Raw genomic sequence first — 22226 nt, forward strand, 5'->3', positions numbered from 1 at the left:
CGTTCCTCGTTGAGAGATTCAACCCAATTTTCGAATTCAGAAATCTAGCTGAAAGACTCATTTCTATGGAGGCCTTTTCTACATAGTAATCTGGTACTTACAATTGTTGGTGAGTTTTGAATAATGGAGTCCAAAGGAAGCAGGATCATTGCTTATCTAATTCATCGAATTAATTCCATTAGATTTGTGCATATATAGAAAATTAATTTTATATAAAGAGTTATATAATTGATTTCGAGCATGGAATACAATTGATTTGTCCCTTCAAAATATGTTGCATTCTTATCCTTCCTTTGTTGACAAGTCCATTCATATTATATTTAAAGCTTGTAACACAATTGACAAGTCACTTATAAATATTCAAGAGTTTATTCGTAAGTCGCATTTTGTTTTCATCATCCTTTCAACATATTCTGAAACACTATGGGATGGTTTCACTTGTGCGAATATTTTTTTTTCTCACTGCTGGTTTGCAATAGAGAAATTGACACAGTAAGTAACTAAACAATCCTCCCCAAGTAACATTTTTCAACACATACTTTGGCATCAAAAGTTCCTTACCTTCAAAATTACAAAATTGTCACTGATATATATATATATATATATATATATATATATATAGATATAGATATAGATATATATATATTCTATATATCGACCCCAAGGTATCAACCTTTAGGGTAGGTGTTCGAAATAAATCTGGTGTTCTCTCGTTTCTAACAGTGCATGGATTTCTTTCATGCTTCCTGTTCGATTTTAAAGGGTCCTTCTTACATATTGTCATACGTCAACAATATTACAACCTTTGGATGCAGTCCTTCATAGAGACTCAACCTATTTAGATGCATTCCTTCTTTTAAAATCGACTTGATATGAACTATCTTTTCCAGTATTACCTTGAGAGATTACTTGTCTCGTTATTCACCCAGGAAGTCAATAAATTCATTGGTATTCTTAATTTACGTAAAACACCCAATTCCTTTCATCTTCTTGGAAAGGTTATATATATAGTGGATCAAAATATAAATGTGCCTCTATTTTACTATTGGGAGTCAATTAATATTTACCTATTTTCAAATTTTAAATTGTGGGGTGATTTATCTTATTTGGTTTTCCCACTTTCATATTCCGCAGAGGTGAATTGGCCCATAGGCTGCAAGGTTTGGACTTTATCACTCTGACACCATTTGTAATGTACCCCTTTGGGCCTACCCCAGAAAAATAACTACTAGGCTCCATTAATTAAAATTTTATTTTATTTATAGTTAAATTCCAATGCACTCACAGGTGGATTTAACGAAATCATTACATGCACAGTAATCATCCAGGCAACTATACTCAAAATATGAGCTACTAAATACCCGCAAGATAATGAACCATAACTCACACTCTTAGATTAGCCCTCGAGCTTAATATCAAATGGGAGAAAGGGAACGCATCATGACATGCAACCATCAAAAATATGAAATAACTCTTGTAAGCATTAATGGGTATTAATTTAAGTTTATTGTAGTTATCATGGCCATACGTCATGATCATAGTCCTATAGACATAGTCGATAAGTTATTAGCCAACCTTTCATTCACATGCGTAACTAACTAGGATTAGCCTAAGTGGAGGCAGTCGTATTGACAGGTAAACACATATAATTGAACCATTGGTCATATAATGAGAAGCATTATCTCTGCAACTATTCCTATTGCATAACTAATCACCAATTTAGGAAACTATAAGCAAACTATATTCCTTTATTAAATGAAAGACGATCAGGTATATTTATATATGATCTCCTCATAAACAAAGTTAGTATTTACAACTACATATTATGCCTCTACTTTTGAATGTGAAAGGAGTCACATATATAAAACTACAATCATTCTCATAAGAAAAACATTAACACAGGTAATCTATTTATGAATAATTGTCACATGAAAATTCGATCGTGAACGGGTACTAGAACTGTTACCCACTGAATATTCTTCTACAGTTAACTTCACACTCGAATGTAACATGCATAAGAAAATCCATCAAATAGGGATAAATTCACCCATTAGTATATCTGAGCTAAATGATTTAACCTCATAACAAGTAAGGATTAACATAAAACACATATCATGCAAGTGAATCTCATCATATTATAGGAAAACACCAATAAATCTATTAATACATAAGAATATGTAATTCACTCAGGAATTCTCATGGCGAAGAAACTTAAGAACTTTTCTCATAAACAAACTAGAACTATAACAGAGAGAGAGAGGGTAAGAATCATCATACAAAACATTCCACGCATATGACACCACCTAAAACCTCACTTGGAGGGAGGAGCGCCACCACCCAACCATGAATCACCTCTGATTCCCCCTTGTCGAGGTTCTTGCCAAGAATCAACTATCCTCAATTGATTGATGCACTGGGTATTCAATACCCTCTTCCATGATTTAGTTTCCATTATCGGCATCTCGCTTTTATAGATTTTTCCATTTTCCTAGGTCTTTTCCAAAAAAGCTCATCTTTATCTCCCACGAGGCTTTTCCTCATAAAATCTTTCCCTTATCCCCCTCAAAGCTTTTATGTTCAATGGATCTTTATCTATCATCCAACTAATGGATCTCCAATCCATCCAAGCCTATCTAGAATTTCAACTAGAATATTTATCATGAAAGATTCATCTCTATCACATTCCTAAATGGGATTTGGCAAGAATATCCTCTCTCTTGGTGCTCCACCCTCCAAGTGATTTATTTTATTAATTTATTTAATAACACATTTACTTTTCATACTACATATCACCTAGCTTTCCTCAACTTATGTTTAGAATCATTGAACATGCAAGGGAGGATATCACACCTAACTTTAACTCTTCTTAGGTTTATAATAATTTAGCACACAAGGGAGGGGTGTTACAAGCAAACACTACAGCCACTACAACATTGATGGACATTCAAAGGAGAAGTGATGGAAGTTGCATCTAGAGCTAAACCCAAAGACAAAGAAGTAAGATAATAAGAAGAAGAACATCATGGTCACTGCTTCAAGCAACCAAGTTGAAAGAAGCTCAGATGTGGATGAGAAGATCATCTGCACATAATTGTAGAAGGAGTTGAATATGAGTAGACTTCATCAACGGGAAGAGAAAGAAATGACCAAACTCTTCCATATAAAGCTACAGGTCAAGAAGACAAATATTGATTCTTTGTTTGACTCAGTATCACAGGTGAATCTCACTGCAGAAAATTTGGTCAGGAAGTTGGGGTTGCAAGTTGGTGATCATCCAAACCCATATCCACTAGGATGGGTAAATAAGGATGCAGATATAAAGGTAACAAAACAATGCAAAATTAGATTTGCTATCCATGTTCATTTTACTGATGAAGTAGATCTCTATGTGGTTCCCCTTGAGGTATGTGGAGTCGTTTATGGAAGTCCATACATGTACATGCATGACACAATATTCATGAGGAGAGCTAACTAGTACCGATTCATCAATGATGGAAAATCGTTCATCGTCAACGCACACAAATGCAAGTCAAAAAATTCACTAGTAACAGCTAACCAAACCAAGAAATTGATTAGTTCTAGTAAGAAGTATGTTTTATTGTTTTTAAGAGAAATTCAATCTGAAGAGGATTCAATAAGCAGCAAGGCATCCCTAGAGCGGTGCATTAAGAAATAGAAACAACAATTGGAGGACTTGTTACATGCATACAAGGATGTGTTTCGAGAATCTAAAGGGTTACCACCTAAGAGTATAGTCGAGCACGAGATCTAGCTATTTCCAGACTCCACATTGCCAAATATTGGGATGTACATGAAGTTTTTTATAAAAGAAAGTGTGGTGAAGAAACAGTTGTAGAAGTTGTTGGAAGAGAGTGTTATTCAACCAAGTACATCACCATGTCAATAATCCATCATCATTGTTCCAAACAAGGATGGGACTTGGAGGATGTGTATAGATTACAAGGCGTTGAATAAAATCATGCTCAAGAGAAGATACCCCCTAGCCAAGATAAATGATCTACTAGATCAGTTGCAACAAGCAAAATATTTTTCCAAGCTCGACTTGAAGTCTGGAAATCACCAAGTTCAAGTCAAAGAAGAAGATACATGGAAGAATGCCTTCAAAACAAGGAAAGGTTTGTATGAGTCCTATGTAATGAACCAACTACATTTATGATATTAATGAATGATGTACTATGCCTTTTTATAGAATCATTTGTTATTGTCTATATGGATGATATACTAGTATATAGTGCTACCTAGGAGGAGCATATTTCACATCTGACGCAGGTTTTGAAAAAATTGAAGAAGCACCACCTACTAACAAAAACATCCTCTTTCACATGGAAACATCACTACAACCATGACCGACACCATGAATATGCAACAAGGATATAGAGCATAGGATGATTAACATATCTGAAACCGACATGAATGCATGAAAAACACACACTTCCCATCCAGTCCAAGGGGTGAACCATGCTCTGATACCACTCTGTAATAGCCTCCTCCCACATCTACCCAAGTAACCAGCCAACCAGGGTAAGCATGTGACCAGGGACTACTATAATGGGATTCAACCTCCTATGTGACCTTAAGGAAGTGGAATCGATGAAGACACAACATAAAAACCATCCACATCATCAATAACACTCCTAGGAACCATCCCATCCTCTCAGCCAACCATCCCCTTGGTCCCACTGAGTTTTTAGACCATTTAACCCCCGAATACTCCAATGATATGGGCATGCATGAGTCCAGAAGGCTCTAGACACTCGCACAACATGGTATGCCAGCATTTAGGGCCAGAGTCTTGATCACTTCCTAGAACTAAATGACACCTTCATAACAGAAAGATAACAAGGGAATTATGATACAAATGCAATTACCTAAGCAAGTCCTTAACTAGACCCATACTAGCCATGCCAAGAATTTCGTCAAACATGTCACAAATATGTAATCTACAGGTGTAAACAACAGATCTGAGCATAGGGGCCTCATACTTATCTGAGAATCGATAAGAAGCATTTTCCCCTAATATCATTAGTTTCATTATCATCTATTAGGTCGTAGATACATTGTTCATTCATTTAAAAATCAAAATATAAGGAAAGCCATACATCACCACTGTAAAAAACATGCTTATAACCAACATAATAACAATAGAAATATCAATGGTATATCAACCATAGAATCCACATGTAAACTAGTACATTTATACATAAGATATCAAGGAAAGAACCTATTATTAATGAATGCAAACACCAACCCAGGATGGGACTACCAAGTTCCACCCGACCATAGAATGGTTGAGCCAATTCTCTCTTCAGCGATTAACGCTCGTGCCATATTCCAATCATGAACGTGGGACCCTAACCAAAAGAACCAACCATGGAATCCCGAGGCTAAACCATCTCACCTTCATCAATAGAAACCATACTTTACCGTAATCCACACCAGATCACTAGGCTAACACAATAAACATGTAATAACATGCTTTACCATGATCTACACTAGACCACTAGGCCAAAAAAAGCATGGATTCCACTGGATTTGTCCACCTACACTGTGAAGAATTTTCATGTCTCCTAGTCTCTCACGCTTTACCACAACCAAGGGAAATGACCTCTAGGCTTTACAGTATATCCCTCCATTCACTGGTCGAGGATTCCTAGGCCCACCGAGCCAACAAAAAATCTAGCTTTACCACAACCCATAGTCTAGTTTAGGGGTTACTAGGCTATGTGATCTATCATTCGTAGATCCACATCACTCAGCTTCAAATCCATCCTAAAATCCAACTCAACCAAAACATGAGAACCCCATCACACCATGGAAATCCGGAAATGACAAGGCTAGGATGAAAACAATGTTAGACCTAGGAAAACCCATGCCATAACAGCAAAAGAACTAGATGCAATACCATGCATGCCAAATCTAGCAAGGAAAACATACATGCAAATTGATACCTGCAAAGAATCCTATTGCAACTGCTTGATCCTACTCTTCCTTGCTTGCTCCTTCCTTCCTCTTTCCTTCTTTGCCTTTCTTGCTGCAATTCCAAAGTGCTCTAAGAAAATTCTAAGTGGTCAAGAGTGAGAGAGAGAGAAAGAGAGAATAATGAGAGAGCTCAAAAACTGAACTAACAAAAGGTACCAATTGATCCTCAAAATCCTTTTTATCAATTAGGTCTATATTTTCTTCACTTTCCATTATTTTCATTCAATTTCCTCACATGCAACCTATGACATTTCACCTTCCGTTTCTCATATTTTCTATTATTTTCATAAATAAATGTGCCAAAAATGCCACTTTGTCTTACTAAATCCTTAGCCATTGCCTTTTCCAATTTCCTTAGCCATAATAAACTAATGAACACCCACACTAGGATGTCTTGCCCAACATTCAACTTGGAATAAGTGTCTCATCAATCGTGCATATTATTGTTCCTTTATTAACTTTTATTACATGAAATTTTTACCAAGCATGTTACACACTCTTTGAGAGTACTATTATTGTGATACTTTATAGTTTTTTGTGTCACTAGAGTCGAGTCCTTATTGTATTTGATCGTTCTAAAGCTGGGAAACAAATGAAATAAAGAAATAAAGGATAATGGGAAGTAGGGAAGTATAAGAGAAAAGATATTTTTTTTAACTACATATATGTATTTATTACCTTAAAAAACCTATGGGATAGCTAAATTGTGGAGAGTTCGCAACTTAAACTTGTAATATCAACAACTCCCTATCAAATTCTTAGCAAATTTGACCAGGAAATATGTCTAAAACTGCAAACCCTATAAAAGATAAACTATAAATGACATATAAAATTTCATTAGATGTTTAAACAAAAATTTGTTTCCAAACATTATTAATTAAACCACTTCAAGAAATCATTTTAACACTTCATGAAACCCTTAATCATTCTAATTCCCACATACAAATTTGAATTGATTCAACATTAGTGAAGCTTGTATGTTTAAGGGTTTTAATATCTCTTGATACCATATTAATAAAATATTTTATAATGTGTATGTACCATCACATGCACACTCATAAAGGGAGATTGTTTTTTATTTATTTATTTTTAAAGTAAAAGGATAAGCCATAATTTTGATGAGATATAGGTACATAAGTTATATTTTTTTATGGTAGTTATGATTTAATAGTCAAATATTAACTACATTTAGTTAACAATTTTTTAAGTTTTGATGTTATTAATACATAAAAAAAAACCTTGATATATTTTTGAAAATTATATATTATATCACAATGAAGTATATTTTAGAAAAAAATATAATTAAATAAAATACAATTATGTAAATTATTAAGGATGATTAATTTAAAACAATTAAATTTCATATTAAACAATTTAACACAATAGGTTAAATAGAATCCCTTTAGTATTTAAATATATTTAAATAAGCCATAATTCATGTAGGAATTTTGATACCTTTTCATCGTTAATATCTTTTGTTACAACATGTATGTTATATAATGGTATAATGGTTTAATAGATTGACATTTTTTCAACCAAAAGTGAACTGGAACCTATAAGAATCAATGAATTTCATAAACATTACAACATTCCTATATAATATAGGTAAGTTGTAAAAAAAATAACTTATGCTTTTAAGTGACAAAATTTGTTGCAATGTTGCCATGATCACTTGTAATATTGTAATATTTACAATAATAGGATATTGCAAATAATATTGTAATATTTATAATCATAGGCTAATGCAAATACAAAGTCCATTGTATATGGCTAATTATTCCTAAAAACACACAATTAAGGCAAGCTTTTTTTAGAAAAGAATAATCAATGAAGGAAAGGTGGAGAGATGGCGACCGTTCTGAACAGCGGATATGGCTAACAACAATTTTTTACCCTCTGTAACTGTCGGCTTTGTTTCCAGACTCGATGTCACCCCTCGCAACCTATTAGCTACCATCCATGCCTTCTATTGACATCGTCATTTCCTGTTACCCTCGAATTGGCTCCAACATGGAGGAAATGGACATCAAGGAAGTTGATTACTCCATTGACACTAACCCCGATATCCCTATTTTTAGAAGACCTAACCCCATGTCGACTAAATCCGCTCTACGAGAATTGACTGCTTCGTTACGCTCTGTCTCGCCTTCCGTGGTCACCTTACCTGACTCGTCCACATCCAACCTCCCCTTCGCTACCCTCTCCATCAACTTTCTGGAGCTAGACTATCCCGCGCTCTCACCGACAACCCTACACCTGCTCGCAGCTTGCTCTCCATCATCCCCGACCTTCGAATCCTCACCTCCCAAAGACCTCTTTCACTCACCACACACTGGTCCCACATCCGGGCTAGAACATCTTGTCGTGCCCATGCAACATACCCCTGAGCCTAGCATCCCTTCTTCCTCTGTGACGGTTACATCCTCAACATTACCATGTGGGTGCTTTGAACCCAAGTCATTAAGGTTCTACACTCTGCGCAGAGTCACCAATAGGATCACTAGGGCATGACAGATCCTTTGCAGGACCACCCAACCGCACCTAGATCTGGTAAGCGAAAGGTAAAGTGTGTGAAGGCCTCGGGGAAGGATCTCACCCTCAAATTTGGAGAAGGACTGAACATGGGTGAGGTAGTAAATACGGTTGGAAAGGTTTTGGTGGGTAGGGTGACAGGCCATGCCTACTCCGCGGAATGACTCAGCCTTTGGGTCAAGGATATCTGGGGCAATATCTTCCAATACCTACCTGAAGTGCAGACTCTGCCCCGCAACTCATTTTTGCTCTATTTCCTACAAGAGGAATACACCAAATGGGCCCTTGCTCAATACTAGCACATTGAAATGGCCCTAGTCATGTTGAAGCAATGGAGCCCACTCTTTGATCCTCAAAGAGAACAAATTGGAGATGGACCATTATGGGGTTGGGCTACCTGGACTCCCCCTACAATGTTGGTCTGAAGATGTGTTTTTCCAAATTGGGAATGTGCTAGAAACCTACTTGGACTACGATAGGACCTATATACAATCCAGAAACAGATCTCTAGCTCGCATTTTGGTACACCTTGATACGAGAGAAGGACTGTAGGAGAAAATCACCCTGCAATAAAAGAATTCACCAAGATACAAATCCCAGATTACAAAGGAGCCCCCTTCATATGCACAGGTGCCACAAAGTGGGACACTTATACAAGGAATTTGCATTGGTGTGAAGGGATTTAGACCCTCCTAAGGGACCAGAAGGTGAGGTGGAAAAGGCTCTTGTATCCATCTCCGGGTCGACTCCACCAACTTCCACGACAATGAGTAGGAAGGTTTCTCCATCTCACCGGGCTACTACAAGTGCTCCACGTCCTCCCTCCCAATTGAAGACTAGATTGAGGGCCGCTACTGAGGCTGCCCGCTCCTCGAGTACTCCTCCTCTCTCTGACTCTGTTTTTATTTCTTCTCTGGCATGTATTGCACTGCATATGCACACTGCATCTACATCGGTCTGGGATTACTCCCACTCTAACATCCCATGCCTCCTTGCCACACACCTGTCGGTCCTCTAAACTACGCCCCCATCGTTCCCTCCTGATCCCCCTCCCTCCCCCTCCACCATACCTTCACTCCACTCTGATCCACCCCATCCCTACAACCTCAAGCCTTGCCTCCCCCTATCTAAGGAATACTATACCCCCTCTAGCTTGGGCCTCATCCCCTCCCCCCACCCCCTCAAATCCAACAGGGGTCGCAAATCCCATTTATCCAAAGTTATCCTTATTGTCGGGGTGGAAGTGGCCTCAAGCAGACAATCATCACTTGACCAAGTTCTTAAAGTTATGAACACCTATTCAAATCTGTCCCCATGAAGTGGCTTTCCTTTAATTACAGGGGCCTAGCTAGCTCGCCCAAAAAGATAGCCATTAGAAGAATATTTGAATCTGAGTCTGTTGATATCATATTCCTACAAGAAACATTGGGAGCGGCTTACTATATCTCCTGCACTCTCGGCTCTCTGAAGCCTTACTGGATCATCCAATCCATTGATGTCATAGGAAGATCAGGAGTTTGGCCAAGCACCATCAACCTGAAGGCCTCCTAGGGGGGTGCTAGTTTCATTGGCATGGAAATATTTTCATCTGAACTAGGAATGGACTTCCGCTTGATCAATGTATATGGGCCATGTCATATCAGAGAGGTCTTCTGGAACCGCTTCCTTAATTTATCACTCACTTCCCCAGATAATAGCATCATCAGTGGTGACCTAAACTTCTCCATAGGTTTCGGGGAATCTTGGGTGCCAAATGCACAAGTAGATTCGCTTACAGAAACTATGGAGTTGTTGCTTGAAAAAAATCATCCGATGGATATCCCCATGATAAAACCCCTCCCCACCTGGAGGAATTAGAGAGTGGATGAGGTTGTTTTGTCCAGGAGACTGGATCAATTTCTAATTAAGGACTCTCTTATACAAAATCTCTGCCTATACAGACAATGGGTTGGATCTAGAGGTATATCGGACCATTCTCCCATTTATATTGAGATTTCTAGCCCCCCTCAAAAACCAAGGGCACCATATAAATTCAACTCGACGTGGCTTGCAAACCCATCCTAAATTCAACTGGTTACTGATTTTTGGCTTACAAACCTTCCAACCAAGGGGAGATCTCTGGCAGAAGGCTTCTGCTCCAACCTCTCTAAGCTCAGGAGACTCTCCATTAACTGGGAAAAGGAAAAAGCTAAGAGGGATGACCATACCGTTGCTGAAATCGAACTGTCATTGGCCACTCTTCTAGATGACCAGGGTAGGGGATTCATATCTGCTGATGTAATGTCTCATCTAATAAATCTATAAAATCATAGGTCTAAAATTTTGAAGGAACGGGATGAAACCTGGTGACCCCGGAGTCGAGCGGTCTGGTTACAAGCTAGAGATGAGAACACCAAGTTCGTCCAAAAATTTTCCAACAGAAGGAAAGTCACCAATACAATCTGGAATATGCCCATGGAAGATGGGACCATAGAAAATACCTTCAATCAACTCTCGCGCCTAGGGAATTCGCATTCCAGGCACCTCTTCAAGGCTCCCCCTGGTGCCACTAGTGCTGAAATTGTCAGAATTGCAGGACACTTCCCCAGATTTGTGGACTTGGACACAGCTGAGGAGCTCACATCCCTCATCACTCAGGCGGAACTAGAAGGTATGTTGAAATAGTTCAAAAAAGATAGATGTCTAGGGTCAGATGGTTGGACAATCGAATTATACCTTGTATTTTATGAACTCATTGGACATGACCTGCTTAAGGTCGTGGAAGAATGCAGGACTTCTAGGCATATGTATGAGGCCATTAACTCCACCTTCATTGCCCTGATCCCTAAATCTGATTCCCTCACATCCTTCAATGATTTCTGTCCCATCTCCCTTTGTAACTGTCTATATAAAACCATTGCCAAGATTCGTGCTAACAGGCTCAGACCCATCCTATCTCGCCACATCTCCCCTGAAAAATTTGCTTTCCTAGAAAACATACAAATCCATGACGCAATTGGTATTGCCCAAGAGGCCCTCCATTCCATCAAAACAAAAAAACTAAAAGGGGCAATCCTCAAAATTGAATTAGCTAAAGCATTTGATCGAGTCAGCTGGCTCTATATCAAAATGATCCTCACCCATCTGGGTTTCCCCCTCCCTTCATTGATTGGATCATGTGTTGTATCACCACGGAAACCTTCAGTGTCCTCATAAATGGTTCTGCATCTCATTTCTTCCACGCTGAGGGAGGCCTTCAGCAATGTTGTCCACTTTCCTCGCTTCTTTTTTTATTGTAATGTAAGGCCGCAACAGACTCATTGCATCAGCCAAGAGGGATGGGCGACTACAAGGGCTGAAAATGAGTGACCACTGTTATCTCATACATCTTCTATTTGTTGATGATGTCCTTATGTTCCTAAATGGAAGTCATAGGGCCTCAACTTCCCTCCATGATATCCTCACTCTTTTTTCCCTGGCTACTGGCATCGAAGCAAATCACTCCAAGTCTACCATCACCCTCTCCAATACATCTCCCCTGGAAGCCAGAATTGCCCATCAACATTTCCCCTTTCAGCAACATCATTTGGAGGAATGCCTCAAGTACCTAGGGTTCTGGATCAAACCCCACTGTTAGAGGATTGCATATTGGATTTGGCTTGTGATCAAAATTGAGAAGAGACTGACAAACTGGAACCACAAATTCCTATCCAGAGCTGGCCAACTTGTCCTCATTAAATCTGTCTTGGAGGCTACCCCCATTTATTAGATGTCGCTAGCCTAGATTCCTAAAGGAATTCTTGCTGGCATTCAGAAGATCTGCTGCAGATTCCTTTGGAATGGATATAAAGAGGGAAAACCTTTTGCTTGGGTAGGATGGAAGCACATCGATCTCTCAAAGAAATGGGGAGTATAGGGATTAAAAGACCTCTCTATATTTTCACATGCATTGGCAGCCAAGATGGGCTAGATCCTGTTCACTACAGAGAACCTCTGGACTGAAGTAACATACTACAAATATATCTGGCCTCATCATCTTATGGACTGGATTCGTATACCCACCTAGCCTCGAATAGGGGTATCTATGGTTTGGAAAGAAATTCGCCATACTATCCCTTTCATAAGAAAGGGTCTCACATGGACAATAAATGATGGAAATTTTGCCCATATAGTTATGGATCCGTGGACAGGAGGGGGGAACGTGCATCAGTTACCTCCAAGTCTCATCTAATTTATAAAATAGAGGCACATCAATGTGATTGCATAGATAACAGATTTGGAGAACAACTCCATCTTCGAACAAGCATGGTTATCTGCTCAAAATTTGGGTATCCCCAAACACTGGCAGTAGATATGGGAAGGGTACATAAATGCCCTGAAAGAAGCCCATGTTCACATCAAAGTAGGTCTCGATGAGCTTATTTGGACCCCAGCCAATCATGGTAATTACTCCCCAAAAGCTGGACATCCCAACCTTCTCAATGAGCGCAAACCACCTGTACTTCTGGACCGGTGGGGAAAGATTTGAAAGCTCAAAGTGCCACCTAGAACCAGACTCTTCATGTGGAATGTGCTAAAAAACAAGGTACCAACCAAAGATAACCTTATGCACTGATCTCATTATGGACCACATTGGTGTGTTCTCTATAAACAGGATGACGAGACAAATGACCACTTATTTATTCACTATCCGAAGTGTGCATAGCCGTGGACATGGACACGGCTGAGGAGATCACATCCCTCGTTACTCAAGAAGAACTAGAAGGTACATTAAAATAGTTCAAAAGAGATAGAAGTCTAGGGTTGGATGGGTGGACAATCGAATTCTACCTTGTTTTTTATGAACTCATTAGACATGACCTACTTAAGGTGGTGGAAGAATGCAGGACTTCTGGGCATATGTATGAGGCCATTAACTCCACCTTCATTTCCCTAATCCCTAAATCTGATTCCCTCGCATCCTTCAATGATTTCTGCCCCATCTCCCTTTGTAACTGTCTATATGAAAGCATTGCCAAGATTCTCGCTAACAGGCTCAGACCCATCCTATCTCACCACATCTCCCCTTAACAATTTGCTTTCCTACAAAACATACAAATCCATGAAGCAATTGGTACTGCCCAACAGGCCCTCCATTCTATCAAAACAAAAAAGCTAAAAGGGGCAATCCTCAAAATTGACTTAGCTAAAGCATTTGATTGGGTCAGTTGGCTCTATATCAAAATGATCCTCACCCATATGGGTTTCCCCCCTCCATTCATTGACTGGATCATGTGCTGTATCACCTCGGAAACCTTCAGTGTCCTCATAAATGGTTCTGCATCTCATTTCTTCCATGCTAAGAGAGGCCTTTAGCAATGTTTTCCACTTTCCCCACTTCTTTTTTTATTGTAATGGAAGGCCGCAACAGACTCATTGCATCATTCAAGAGGGATGGGCAACTAAAAGGGCTAAAAATGAGTGACCACTGCTATCTCACACATCTTCTATTTGTTGACGATGTCCTTATGTTCCTAAATGGAAGTCATAGGGACTCAACTTCCCTCCATGATATCCTCACTCTTTTTGCCCTGGCTACCGGCATCGAAGCAAATCACTCCAAGTCTACCATAATGCTCTCCAACACATCTCCCCTAGAAGCTAGAATTTCTCATCAACATTTCCCCTTTCAGTAACATCATCTGGAGGAAGGCCTCAAGTACCTAGGGTTTTGGATCAAACCCCACTGTTAGAGGATTGCAGATTGGATTTGGCTTGTGATAAAAATTGAGAAGTGACTGACAAATTGGAACCACTGATTCCTATCCAGAGCTGGTCAATTTGTCCTCATTAAATCTATCTTGGAGGCTAACCCCATTTATTGGATGTCACTGTCATGGATTCCTAAAGTAATTCTTGCTCGCATTCAGAAGATCTACTACAGATTCCTTTGGAATTGATACAAAGAGGGAAAACCTTTTTCTTGGGTAGGATGGAAGCACATCGCTCTCCCAAAGAAATGGGGAGGATGGGGACTAAAAGACCTCTCTGTATTTTGACATGCATTAGCAGCCAAGATGAGCTGGACCCTATTCACTACAGAGAACCTCTGGACTGAAGTCTCATACCACAAATATATCTGGCCTCATCATCTTATGGACTAGATTTATACCCGCCTAGCCTCAAACAGGGGTAACTATGGTTTGGAAAGAAATTATGCATACTATGCCTTTCATAATAGAGGGTCTCACATGGAAAATAAATGATGGCGATTTTGACCGTATAGGTATGGATCCATGGATAGGAGGGGGGAACATGCATCAATTACCTCCAAGTCTCATCCAATTTTTAAAACAGAGGCACATCAATGTGATTTCCTAGATAGCATATTTGGAGAACAACTCCATCTTCGAACATGCATGGTTATCTGCTCAAAATTTGGGTATCCCCGAACACTCACAATAGATCTGGGAAGGGTACATAAATGCCCTGAAAGAAGCCCATGCGTGCATCAAATTAGTTCCCGATGAGATTATCTGGACCCCGACCAATCATGGTAAGTACTCCCCAAAAGCTGGATATCCCAACCTTCTCAATGAGTGCAAACCACCTGTACTTCTAAACTGGTGGGGAAAGATCTAGAAGCTCAAAGTGCCACCTCACTATTGACCACATTGGTGTGTTCTCTGTAAACAGTATGAGGAGACAATTGATCACTTATTTCTTCACTATCCGAAGTGTGCACAAATGTGGAAACATGTATTAAACCTCCTTTCCAAATATGGTAGCTGGAAAGGTCTTTCGATACTTGAAGCATGGGACAACTAGACAGTTGCAAATCATGATACAAAATATCTATGCCTTCCTCTCCTTATCTTTTGTTCTATATGGATGATAAGAAACAGAATCATCTTCAAAGGAACAGAGGCCCGATGGCCACTTACATCAACAAAAGTTATCACAGCCTACCATGAAATCCCTTATGAATCCCACCCTCCTACAATCCGCTCTCGCACCTTTGAGATGATTGATCGCTCCATACCGTGGGCATACCTTGATGGAGCCGCCCAAGCACAGGGATGTGGGGGTGGGCAATCATTCTATTCCTATATGATAAATACCACTACAAGATACAATTCAGATTGGGAGAGGGAACCAATAACTTTACAGAACCTATCACACTTAGACATCTCCTACATTTTTCACTAGCACATTCATGCATTAAACTACAGATCTTCGGAGACTCCAAAATCATCCTTAATTGGTTCAATAACATCAATAATTTTCATGCTCATACACTTAGGAACATATTGGATGAAATTATGGATTTCAAAGCACATTTTAACTCTATCACCTGTCAACATATTTACAGGGAACGTAACAAGGCTACTGACAAATTATCCAAGGAGGCCACGACACACCCCAGAGGCCTGTGGATGATTCAGGAACAGTTTGGTGCAGAACAATATCAGTATTATCACCGGCCCTACATTGATAGGGCATATCCTAGGGCGGATAGGCCCTAAATTTTTGGTTTATTTTTAGTTGATACATAATAGCTTTATATGTATATATTTATGTTTATACTCTGCTTACTAGACAAATTGAGTACGCTCTGTGATGTGAATATGTACAACTTTTTTGGGAATGGCTTCGGCCATAACTTATATGTTTTTAACAACTACTTTGACTGGCCTAGGCCAAACAGTTATGCATATGCCATAGGCATCTACTATATGTAATTTTTCAAAATTAATGAAAGATTACGATATTTCCTTGGGAAAAAAGGCAAGATTGTTTTAGTAAATAAAAAAAAATATTACTAAATCAAGAAATTTCCAACTATATCGACCTTTGTAATCTCCTTTTTAAACTCTTATACTGTTAAATCCCTTTTTATTTTTAACTTTGTGTCTAACTTTGTAATCTTAATTATAAAATTTTCTCACCCATGGTTATATTTGTACCCAATTACTTTAAAAATTATAAATATAGGAATCCTACTCGTGAGTGTCCTAGTTGTGGAATTACTTGTCGAGATATGTTCATCATTTCTAATTCCTCTTATTTGATTGATTGCATTAATTCATTTAAATTTTTGTTTATGGTCATTGTAGCAATGCCCAATGCCTAATTTCCCTCGATTTAGTCAAAGGGATGTTTTCGCTACTAGGTTTGAATTGTTTTATTTATGTACCATTTCCTCCCCCCACCCCCCCAAACCAGTGTTTAGATAAGATAACTTTGAATTAGAAGTGATAACCTATTTTACATGACTAACCTTGTATGCATGTAATACTCCTCAGAGATAAGGGTGGTGGCATTTTACCAAAGTTATGGGTTTTGATCAATTTTCATTTTCTTTGGAATTACCTCTTAATGATTCATCTTAGGTCGATTCTATCATTTGGGTTTTTTGTTTTCTTTTATCTTCCCATGACGCAGTTTAAACTTCTGAAAATAAAACAACGTTTGGTAACTTGTACTATCTCTTATTCACAACACTTCTATTTTCTTCTTTACAACACTTCTTTTTAAGTAACTAAAATTCGAACTCAATGTCTACTTTAATTATTTAGCATCCTTATATTTATACTTATAAGATTGTATGGAATTACAAAGGATTCAACCTTTAACTATCCTAGCTTGTGGTTGAGCTCAATTATCAATATGTGATTGTAAATAATGTTTTGGTAATTGTGTTATTTCATATCTTGTGGTTTCCTCTACCTTCCTTGAATTAATCTGTCTGGCGTGATCATTTATCTAATCACAAGGCCAAAACCTTTGCATTCATTAGGACTCACCCATGTGAAGTCTTGACGAATTGATATCGGTTAAGATTCACTGTATAATTTAATGGGTACAATGCTTAAGCTCAAGCCATACATATATTAGCATGAATTTTACAAAAAAACTAGTTTATCTTGCTTAATGTTTACAACCTTGATAATTTGATTCCTTATAGTTAATACCCAACCCATTAAGCTTGACATCTTTAAATTAATCACTCCTATGTAAAACCAAGCAAGACATCATGTAATGGTTAAATGGTTACTAATTTAATGTCTTACGGGAAGTTGTGAATCTCATTGCCTTTAACAGTTATCTCGAATAAGCAACCTTGGCGTAACATTTCACATATATGTAGTGTTAGCATAAATTTGTTCTATCTGCTACTTCTCTTCATGGTTAACTCATGGAAAAGTATTCAAGGTTACATCTAAATAGCCAAAATATTCCCATTTCATTTACCTCTCCTATTTGTAAATGCTTCTTCTCGTACGTCCTTAGAAGGAAACATCATGTAACAAGGTTAATAGATATATATACTTATACATGCAAATCTAGTTTTGTCTATACCACTATACATTTAATAATAACAACCCAACTATGTTTTATAATCTTCTCCAACTCTTATAACTATGTAGACATCATTGAACCACAAGTTCTATTCTATGAATAAATGATGATTTGTAAGGCATAGTTACTTGTATAGAACTTTGGTATTTACATAATCTTCTCTTTTTTCTAGCATCCATAAATAAAATTTCATATTCTACTTATAATCATAAGATCCATTTTTTTTCCATGTGTCCCTAATAAAATCTACATATTCTTAACATTAACTTAATAAAGAGTCTTTATGCTAAACACCCAAGGTTGATCATATAATTATGTCATGGGCATGCATTTCAGTCATCAATATACAACCTACATAATATATACCATGTAATATTGATGATGAACATAACCGAGAGTCTAACCATAATTACTGCTTTGGAAAACACTCAAGAACAAACACATTCCTCCTAACTATGAACTGCCTCTTCTAATTCTCCTCGAGCTAAGATCTTCTTCCTGCCAAAATCAACAACCCCTTTGATTCCTAGGTGGTTCATTTTATATATTTCTTGCCAACAACTTTTTAGCAGTGTCCCAAATTAAGGTTTGCCAACCTTTTTCCCTAGGCCTTTTCTTTTTTTGAAAATTTTTATTTCCCTTTTTCTTTAAAGCTTTCCTTTTTCTCCCATGGTACCCTATTCCCTCCTACTTAGTATCTTTCTCCAACTAAGTATCTAACACAATCTTCCTCTCCAATTGTGTTAAATAAATTCTTTATAACTATTTTTCTCCTAGAGTTTTTTTAGGAGATTTTAGGAAAGGTCCATCATGTGGCCCTGATCACCAACAAATTTTTCCCAAGATGGCAAGAAATATTCTAACTCTATTAGTTTTTCTTTATTTTTTTCCAAATAATTTATTTATTATATTAACAATAATTAAATTAATTACATAATCACAAAAGTATAAACATGGCTTCCATAGCCATTCAATCCAATAATAAGTCCATGTCTAAAAATAATCAACATTAAAAATAGAAAATATAGAGATGTTACACCAACTCCAACATCTTAATAACTTAAGTTGAGTGGTGAGCTAGTTCCTTTTCATGTGAGCCAATTTTGTTCCATGCGGGCATGAAAATTTTCCATTAAATGGCCTTAAAAAAGGAAACCATGTTGTTTTCATAATAGAAAATTGAAATTATTTGTAAAAGAAACTTCCATGCAACAAATCAAATTATTATTATTATTGTTTCCGGTAATAAGTTTAATGATCATGGTGATCACATCAAATAATTTGATTTTGTAGCACAATGATTCATATTATGCTCAGTGAATATTATCATATTAAATAAGGGGCATTGTAACGTAGTAAGTTGTTATTATATGTAACAATAATATGGAGAAAGAAAGAGTGGGATTTGTCTATAAACCCTAAAAATAGATTATATATCGTTCTTATTTTATTGGCTTTCGTGCTATGCTTTTTTCATTTCTGTTGGGAACTTCTGATAATTCCAAACAAAAATAATTGAACAGAGAATAATGCCCTGTTTTGCTTTTAACACAGAGAAACTAAAAATTGTTTTTGCTGAAGACAGAGTTTCATCAAACTCATAAAAAAAACTTGTATTCATTAACAAAAAAAATTGTTACAAAAATGTCTTCCTCTTCCAGAGGGATTACACAAGAACGCTTCAGTTCCAGAAAGAAATTTCACTCTGTCTCTCCTTGCAAATTTGTACACTGCTGTGTAAAAAAAAATACTTTGTCTCCTCTGAAAAATAAATTGTTGTGTATGCTTGCAAATTTACACTGCTGTGTGTAAAAATTTCATTCACGCACTGCTGCGTATTTCATTGCAGAGGGATTACAACATACAAAAAAAAATGACCTTACACTTTCACTTGTATTAAAAAAACAAACGACTCTCGTGCATTAAAAAAAAAAACAATAAAATTAAAGACTTTACCTACATTTACCAGCCGCCGTAAGTTTATATTAATTACATTCAATATGGAGATTTTTTTTTTGTTTTAACCATAGATTATGGTTGTCTGCAATATCGCACAGAAGATCTTTTGGGCCTGGAGGTCCTCCCGATAACAACAAAAAAATATGTGTCGCCGCTCCCATAATCGTTGATCTGCCCCAAATTAATCGGACGGCTATTGACAATATCGCAAGGCCCTTTCTTACTGAACTTTATGCGCCGGGGAAGGTTGACTTTGAAAAACTGTTGTGGCCACGTATTAGCCGGTGTACATGCTTGCTGCCTCCCCGAGAAATACCACTGTTGCGTGAAAGCGGTGCGGGAACTCCCATGGCGATTTTCTGCTGCAGTTGGAATTAGCATTTCAACACTTCCCTCTAATTTCAACTGCTGGGTTATCAGTCATACCCAGACATTTCCTCAAAAACTCAAAAATTTTCTGCCCCAATGGCTTGGTCAGTATATCTGCAACCTGCTCCTGAGTTCTGCAGCGTTGTAAAACAATTTCTCCATTGTTTACCAATTCCCTGATGTAATGAAACTTTGTGTCAATGTGTTTTGTTCTCTTATGAAACACCGAATTCTTGGATAATGCAATAGCTGAGCTATTGTCACAAAAAATCACAGTTCCTTTTGCTTGCTCTTGGCATAAACTCCTTAGCATCCTTCTCATCCAAATTGCTTGACACACTGCTACTTTAGCTGCCACATATTCTGCCTCTGCTGTAGACAACGTTACAATAGGCTTTTTTTTAGAAGCCCATGAAATGGCTCCTAAACCCATGTGAAAAACATAACCGGATGTGCTTTTCCAATCATCTACACTTCCAGCCCAATCACTATCAGTGTATCCAATTAAATCTGAACATTCTGAAACAGTATATAAAATGCCAAACCTTTTAGTACCTTTAACATACCTCAGAATCCTTTTTGCTGCCTACCAATGTGCTTCTTTTGGCCTCTCCATGAATCTGGAAATCAAACTAACAACATGCATTATATCCGGCCTAGTTGCAGTCAAATACATGAGGCTGCCAACTATGCTCTTGTACAAACTAGGATCAAAATCCTTGTTGTTGTCCTCTTTGCTGAGTTTTAATCCCATCACTGTGGGAGTGATTGCTGCCTTGCTCTCCTGCATATTAAATCTTTCCAACACTTCATTAACATATTTCGCTTGTGAGATAAAAATCCCATTTCCATTTTTTTCTACTTCTATTCCTAAGAAGTATCTTAGCAAACCCATGTCAGTCATTTCAAATTTATCTTTCACGACTGTTTTGAAATTTTCAATAAGGTAATCATCATTACTTGTGAAAATAACATCATCAACATATAACACAACAATTAGTATTTTACCATCCTTTTCTTTGATGTAGAGGGTGGGTTCTCCCTCACATTTTTCAAATCCATTTTCCAGTAGATAGGAATCTATCCTACTGTACCACGCTCTTGGTGCTTGCTTCAGCCCATAAAGAGCTTTCTTCAATCTGCACACTTTGTGCTCTTGGCCTTTCTTTTCATAGCCTAGAGGTTGTTCAATGTAAACCTCTTCCATTAACACTCCATTTAGGAATTCTAACTTCACGTCCATTTGGTAAACTTTCCACTTGTTTTGTGCTACTATGGACAACACTGCTCTCACTGTTTCCATTCTAGCAACCGGTGCAAAGTTTCCTCATAGTCTCTCCCATACTGCTGCTTATATTCTTTGACAACCAGTCTTGCCTTGTGTCTTTTTGTTTTGCCTTTAGCATTACTCTTGGTCTTGTAGACCCATTTAACTCCAATGACTTCCTTTCCTTTTAGTATTTCAACTAAATCCCATGTCTTATTTCTTTCTATGGCATTGATCTCCTCATCCATAGCTTCTATCCATTTCCTATCCTTAATTGCTTCTTCGAAATGAACAGGGTCATCAACTTGATAATATAAAGCAAACAAAGAGTTCATACCTTCATTTTCTGCCTCTTGTTCATAAATGTCACTTAAATTTCTGAACTTCTTACCTCTTTCATTTGGTGTGCAAGTGCTTGAAGAATCTCTTGAATTTCCTCCTTGTGGTGTGCTTGGAGAAGCACTTTCATTTCTCCTCAAGGGTGTCTCTTGCTGTCCTTGTGTTGGTGCTACTGTTTGGGGATGTATTTCAGCCATCTCCTCATCATCTTCATCATGTGACAAATAGTTTTTAACATTCATTGTTTTCTCTATGCTTCCATCCCAAGCTTCCTCCTCAATGAACTAAACATCTCTACTCACAATAAGCTTCTTGGTGGGTGTGTTATACAACCTATAAGCTTTGGATTCCTCACTGTATCCAATGAAAATACATTTCTCCCCTTTGTTGTCCAACTTCTTCCTTAGTTGATCTGGAATGTGTGCATAAGCCACACATC

Source organism: Pinus tabuliformis, chromosome 8 (genome assembly GCF_031772625.1).
Source record: "Pinus tabuliformis cultivar Carrire ecotype Pingquan chromosome 8, CPIR1, whole genome shotgun sequence".
Classification (NCBI taxonomy): Eukaryota; Viridiplantae; Streptophyta; class Pinopsida; order Pinales; family Pinaceae; genus Pinus; species Pinus tabuliformis.